Source organism: Schistocerca piceifrons, chromosome 2 (assembly GCF_021461385.2).
Source record: "Schistocerca piceifrons isolate TAMUIC-IGC-003096 chromosome 2, iqSchPice1.1, whole genome shotgun sequence".
Lineage (NCBI taxonomy): Eukaryota > Metazoa > Arthropoda > Insecta > Orthoptera > Acrididae > Schistocerca > Schistocerca piceifrons.
Window position 1 is genome coordinate 940969634 of NC_060139.1, and position 7105 is coordinate 940976738.

Consider the following 7105-nt stretch of genomic DNA (forward strand, 5'->3'; position numbering starts at 1 on the left):
CAGAGTCCATAGATTCATGAGGTTGTCTCCATACCCGTACACGTCCATCCGCTCGATACAATTTGAAAAGAGACACGTCCGATCAGGTAACATGTTTGCAGTGGTCAACAGTCCAGTGCAACTGTTGACCGGCTCAGGTGAGGCGTAAAGCTTTGTGCCGTGTAGCCATCAAGGGTCCACGAGTGGGCCTTCGACTTCGAAGGCCCTTATCGATGATGTTTCGTTGAATAGTTTGCACGCTGACACTTGTTGATGGCCAGCATTGAAATGAGCAGCAATTAGCGGAAGGGTTGCACTTCTGTCACTTTGAACGATTCTCTTCAGTAGTCGTTGGTCCCATTCTTGCGTGATCTTTTTTCCGGCCGCAGTGATGTCGGAGATTTTGATGTTTTACCGGATTCCTGATATTCACGGTACACTCATGAAATAGTCCTACAGGAAAATCTACCTCGGAGATGCTGTGTCCCAATGCTCGTGAGCCGACTATAACAACATGTTCAAAAGCACTAAAATCTTGGTAATACGCCATTATAGCAGCAGTAACCGATCTAACAACTACGCCAGATTCTTGTTGTCTTATATAGGAGTGGCTGACTGCCGCGCCGTATTCAGCCTTTTTACATATCTCTGTATTTGAATATGCCTGCCTATACCAGTTTCATTGGCGATTTAGTGTATTTGAATATAGACTGAAGAAATGCAAACTTACATGTAAAGCAATTGTAGTTTTTTTTTAAGTTTCTGACAGAGTTTTTGCAAGGTGTATTTCGAAACGCTAAAGGTAGCAGGGATAAAAGACACAAAGCGAAACGATATCTACATCTCGTACAGAAACCACGTTGCAGTTATAAGCATCCGAAGGACATGAAAGGGAAGCTGTAAATGAGAATGTCATGAGATAGATTTGTTGCTTATCCCCGATGTGGTTCACTCTGTACAATGGGCAGACAGCAGAGGAAACCAATGGGACGTTTGGTAAGGGAAAGAAAGAAAAACTCTGGAATTTGCCGATGTCTTAGTAATTCTGTCAGTAACGGCAAAGAACTTGCAAGGTAGTGTCTTGAAAATAGATTGTGAGTAATATCGGCAAAAAAAGGAAGGGTCTTGATACGTATTCTAATTTAATCAGACGATACTGAGGGAATTAGAATAGGAAAGGAGGCACTAAAAGCTGTAGATGAGCTTTTTTATGTTGACAGGAAAAACGCTGAATAAGAGAGGATAAAATTCATATTGGCAACAAGGAGAAAAGCATTTCTGAAAAAGAGAAATTTATTAATTTCAGTATGAGGAAATCTCTTCAGAATGCATTTGTGTGGAATGTAGCCTTGTGCGAAAGTGAAAAGTAAGCGGAAAAATTTCAGAGAGTAATAGGGTAGACATTTTTTAAACGTGGTTATAACGAATATGGATCAGATCCTAATTAAGATATACTGAATCAGATTGCATGGGGTGGGAAGGAAGGGAAGAAATTTAGGACATTGCTTGATCGAAAGAAATAATTCTGAGACATTAGTGCAGTGGAGGGAAGTTTGTGAGCTAAAAATAATCGATTGTATACAAGAACTGACTATAAACGCAGGTTCAAGTGGATGTATGGTATAGCAGTTGTGGACTAGGGACCACAATAACACGTTGAAAAGAAGAATACTGCAGTTTTGCAACATAAATGTTTTTAACAAATGTAAGAGTGCATTAAGTGATGCAGTGTGAGGCTAGCAGTACAAGCGGTTATTTAATAACAAAGCTAACGATAAAAAGGAACTGATTAGGGTAATGCCCTGATTAAAATGTCAGTCTTTTCTGTTAACATGATTGAAACTTGGGTTGGTGTGGCTACTAGACGATAACGGCTGGTAGATGGACTTACACAATTCAGTATCTTCTATTCCTCTCTGGGAGCGACCTCTGTCTTTTCCACACAGATCTGTACAAAGGGTGGCTCCTACCCATCTGCTTCAGTATACCGATAACAATGCCTTCGTTAGCTATCATCCGAACCCTCCAAGCTACTCAACTGCACCTCTAGATAGAAAACTTCTCTTGTTTAGAACTGAAATCGGCTAGCTCTCAGAATCATTTATCTTTTTGGGCAGTTTCTAATGATTTTATTGCTGCATACTGAATACCGTTCTGAGCCATTGATAACTAAAGAAATGAACAATGAAGTTGGGACAAACTCCATTGACGTATGGCTGGTTGCTTGACTCGGTGGAGGGTTTCAAAGACCGAGTTCATCGGTCCCATCGGGTTACAGAAGGATGGGGAAGGAACCAACCCCGCAGTTTCCTGCAGCTATTTTGGAAAATGGCGGAAAACCTATATATTAATATGCTGATTCACTTAATTTGGAGAGAAGCTGTTATATGAAGAGCAAGATTTATTGAACTTATGTGCCTGAGAAATTGATAGGCTCCATCCAGTTCATATTTTCGACAGCTCAACTCCCAAAATTGTTGAAGATTCTTTCATTTTCGCTGATTCTAATCCCCGAGATGTGCTAAAGTTGTTTCGAAGCTAAATTCCCATTTTCCACAATCAATTAATAACCCTTTGACAAATGTTATTAACAATTTTTTGTGCTGTTACTGTGTTTCTAACACAAATAATTACAATATTTATAAAGTGCAAAGGCGTCAAGTCCACTTCGTACACGGAGGTGATGGAATGTCTTTTATATACATAAGGAGTTGAAGCGGACCCAGAATTAATGTATCACAAAAAATTAAGCACATTGTTTCCAATTACGTTTAGCACTACTCGTAATAGTTTGTTTAACGAGTATTTTAGTAAAAACGTTCTAGTAAGGAAGCCTGATGATAACTAATTAGAAGCTGCCTTATGCTATCGTGGAAACACCACATTGATCTTTATGTTCTAGCTGTCTGAGAAACTCTGTGATGATGGCAATATTTTTTGTTTTCGTTGACGACGCGTAGCAGTTGCTGCAACCAGACCTGAAGATGACTTATACTGACTGAAACCGGTCATCTAAAATAAGCAATATTGTGATCCAGACTTTGTTACTCAACAGTTGTATGATAATTATTTAAAACATTTTGTGCCCTTTATTACTCAGAGAGTTTTAGAGCATATTGTTTGGAAAAATTCCTTATGCTAGGGTTGAATTGTGTACACCGCTAAGAAAATGACACAGTAAGCTGGAACGACGGGTGTTATGTTCTAACGACATTAACACTTCGCGACTTTTCTAGTGAGATTTTGCCTACATATATTTACATCAGTGCTACTTAATTGTTGCTTCTGGTTGTTTAAATAGTTGTAGGTGATCAGTTTCATGTGAAACTACATGCTTCTTCAAGGAATGTACAGCACGGGATGTACAGAATACTGGTAGCGTTTCATGAAATGATTAGGGTTGAGGAACGGGTGAAGCTCCAGAATTCTGTAATAGGCATTGAAAGCGAGATGATAAGCATTGATTTAAAGGAGAGAATGTTAGTGCTGAATGGTAGACTTTTAATGACTTGGATGAAAATGTATTTTTTATAATTGTCTCTTGAATATTTCTCTGGAATTCAGGCGAGTGGCGTCGCGCAAACCGCTCGATATTTATGCAAGCCGACTTATTGCCATTTTCAGACGTCCAGGCGCCCCTTAGACGTCGATAACCACCTGAATATCAGAGAAATATTCGAAATTTTCCTATACCAAGAAAAGCCAAAACCACATTTAGTTGAATCCCTTCTACATTTACTGATGTTATGTGAATTTCATGCTGTCGATTGACTTTTTTACTTTTTCTACGTTTTAAAGGCCCATCTTGTTTAGGAACTGTCAAAGAAAAATTACCACGTCAGGCTTGTTTTGTAAGCATGCAATGCATTTTTATTTTTCTAACATTCCCACCAATCTCGAGAATTTTTTTATCATGACTAAAGGTAACGGTCTCTGTCTGCGTCCTCCGTCTTGCTGCTGCAGTCTGTTGCTCTGCTATCGAGACGCCACCTACCTGCTGGCGAAATTACGGTGCCTACTGGAGCGGAAAGGACAGTTTTCCGGTCCCAGATGAGCGCTTATAAAAGAGCCAGCGTAGCCGTGATAGTCTAGTGGCTAGGACATTGCGTTGTGGCTGCAAGAACCCAGGTTCGAATCCTGGTCACGGCAATATAGTGTTCTGTTTTGTATTTTTTACAGAGTTACAAATGTATTGAACAAGCTTCTTCTAATTTTAATAATTAAAAGTTTTCATTCATTTCACCAACATTACACAGCTGTGATTTAGATTTTGAGATATTCTTTACATATTTTAAATAGGATGTAACTTGTTCACCAAGTAACAATGAACACAATTCTACTAAACAAGGAGTAGCCTTGAGTATCACATGCTCAACTATAGGCTGCAGATAGTGAAGACAGATAACTGAAACTGCTAAAATCATTTGTCTCTTTCTTATGATGGAAAATGATTGACGCTCAACGATGTAACCATGTTCGAGAAAAATTCTGCGGTGTGGACTAAAATTACTGTGTCCAAAAGCGTGTAAAAATTGAGGTGCGAATTCATGGAATCCTTGCAGTACTCTTTTCATGTAACTAGCTAGAACACTGCTGTTTCTCATTGTATTTATACTTCAAAGAAATATATCGCAAGAAAGACGTTTCTCTTTGAAGTCACGAAATCATTACCAAGAACAACAATAATTTGTATTATCACTTCAAATCACTCATTGTGTTATCTGTACTTCAGAAATACACATTTTCAATAGCTTGGATGTAACCGCAAAAGATCGCCTACTGATAAACTAAAGGTTAGGAGTATCCTTTGGAATTTTTTGGCAGTCATCTTGGACACAATAGCCTACCGATTATTTTGCGCACTTTAGTACTGTACATCTAAATGTTTGTAGTAAACTTTTTAATTAATTTGTTTATGAAAAACAGGTACTTTTTCCTTTTTCTACGTCTTTAAGGCCCGTCTTATTTAGGAACTGTCAAAGAAAAATTACCACATCAGGTTTGTTTTCCAAGGATGCAATGCATTTTTATTTTTCTAACATTCCCAGCAATCTCGAGAATTTTTTTTTATCATGGCTATAGATAACGAATTCTAACATAATTTTTCAAGCGTTTCGTTCGATGAAGATTCATAAAGAGTTGTTAAGCATCCAGTATCTTACGTCTTTGGCTTCAATGCAGTAAGTGCATGTCAGCGTACAATACTTTCCATTCTATATTTCCATATTCCTGTAGAAAATAGGCATCAACAACTGCAGATCAGTCTTATATGGCGAAATTATCATTTGCAAAAGAAGTTAATCACAAAGAGCACTGAGATACTGGCACTACGTTTGACATCTCTTGTTGTTGATTTATAGTGCACAACTAAGGACTATCAAGAAGAGGTATTGGCCACATGCACTATCGAGAAAATACCTTCGATGCTGGAGGAACAAATTATTAAGGAAAACTGGAGTCACCGCTGTAGCTAGTTAATTTCTACCTCATACTGTATTGCGATGTATCAGAAATCAGAATCGTATTGGATTGGATTGATTTGGGCGAAGAGACCAAACAGCGAGATAATCGGTCTTATTGGATTACGGAAGGAAGTCGGCCGTGCCCTGTCAAAGGAACCATCCCGGCATTTGCCGGAAGCGATTTAGGAAAATCACGGAAAATCTAAATCGGAATGGCCGGACGTGGGTCTGAACCGTCGTCCTCCCGAATGCGAGTCCGGTGTGCTAACCACTGCACCACCTCGCTCGGTAAATCGGAATAGTCCGCATTCTGACAGGCAACATAGAAAAGAAAAATGGTGCAGCTCTACCATCTGATCTTATGGGTCTACTTCATGATCTTTGTGTGATCTTTACTATGTCCTGCAGATACAAAGGCTCTAACGAGAATGAATATGGTCTTGTTCAGTCATATTCCCATTACAATGCTTATTACGAAATTAAAATTACTAATTTGTTGATTTTCGTCTCGAAGTATCTGCTTCTACTTCAGTAACCGTATTAAGCACATAACCTGTTACTGTAGCGGATAATGTTGTACCAGGGGCATAGTGTACGAAGGAACATACACTAAAGAACCAAAGAAACTGGTACACATGCCTAATATTGTGTAGGGCACCTGCGAGATTGCAGGAGTGCAGCAGCAACACGACGGGGTATGGACTCGACTGATGTCTGATGTTGGAGGAAACTGACACCATGAATGCTGCTGGGCTGTTCATAAATCCGTAAGAGATCTCTTCTGAACAACACGTTGCATGGCATCCCAGATAGGCTCAACAACGCTCATTTGTAGTGAGTTTGGTGGGCAGTGGAAGTGTTTCAACTCAGAAGAGTGTTCCTGGTGTCATTCTGTAGCAGTTCTAGATTTGTGGGGTGTCGCACTGTCCTGCTGGAATAGATCAAGTCCATCGGAATGCGCAATGAACGTAAATGGATGCAGGTGATCAGGCAGGATGCTTACGTACGTGCCACCTGTCAGAGTCGTATCTAGACGTATCAGGGTTCCCATGTCACTCCAACTGCACACGCCCCTCACCATTACAGAGCCTCCAAAAACTTGAACAGTCCTCTGCTGGTACTCAGGGTCCATCGATTCACGAGGTTGTCTCCATACCCGTGCACGTCCATCCGCTCGATACAATTTGAGATGAGACTCGTCCAACCAGGCAACATGTTTCCAGTCATCAACAGTCCAATGTCGGTGTCATCAAGGGCACACGAAAGGGCCTTCGGCTCCGAAAGCCCATATCGACGATGTTTCGTTGAATGGTTCGCACGCTGACACTTGTTAATGGCCCAGCATTGAAATCTGCAGCAATTTGTGGAAGCGCTGTACTTCTGTCGTGAAGTGGTCGTACGGGAAAATCCCCACTTCATCGCCACCTCGGAGATGCTATGCCCCATTGCTCGTGCACCGATTATAACACCACGTTCAAACTCACTTAAATCTTGGTAACCTGTCATTGTAGCAGCTGTAACTGATCTAACAACTGCGCCAGACACAGGTTGTCTTATATGGGCGTTGCTAACTGCAGCGCCGTATTCTGTCTGTTTACATATCTCTGTATTTGATAACCCATGCCTACACCAGTTTATTTGGCGCTTCAGTGTGTAATACTCCT

General features: G+C 40.3%; 1 non-coding gene across 1 annotated transcript; it reads left to right on the forward strand.

The window, feature by feature from the left end:
• The first annotated feature begins 4056 nt into the window (after positions 1–4056).
• On the forward strand, positions 4057–4128 carry Trnah-gug. Its single transcript has one exon. It is a non-coding gene; the product is annotated as a tRNA-His (tRNA).
• The last annotated feature ends 2977 nt before the right edge of the window (positions 4129–7105 follow it).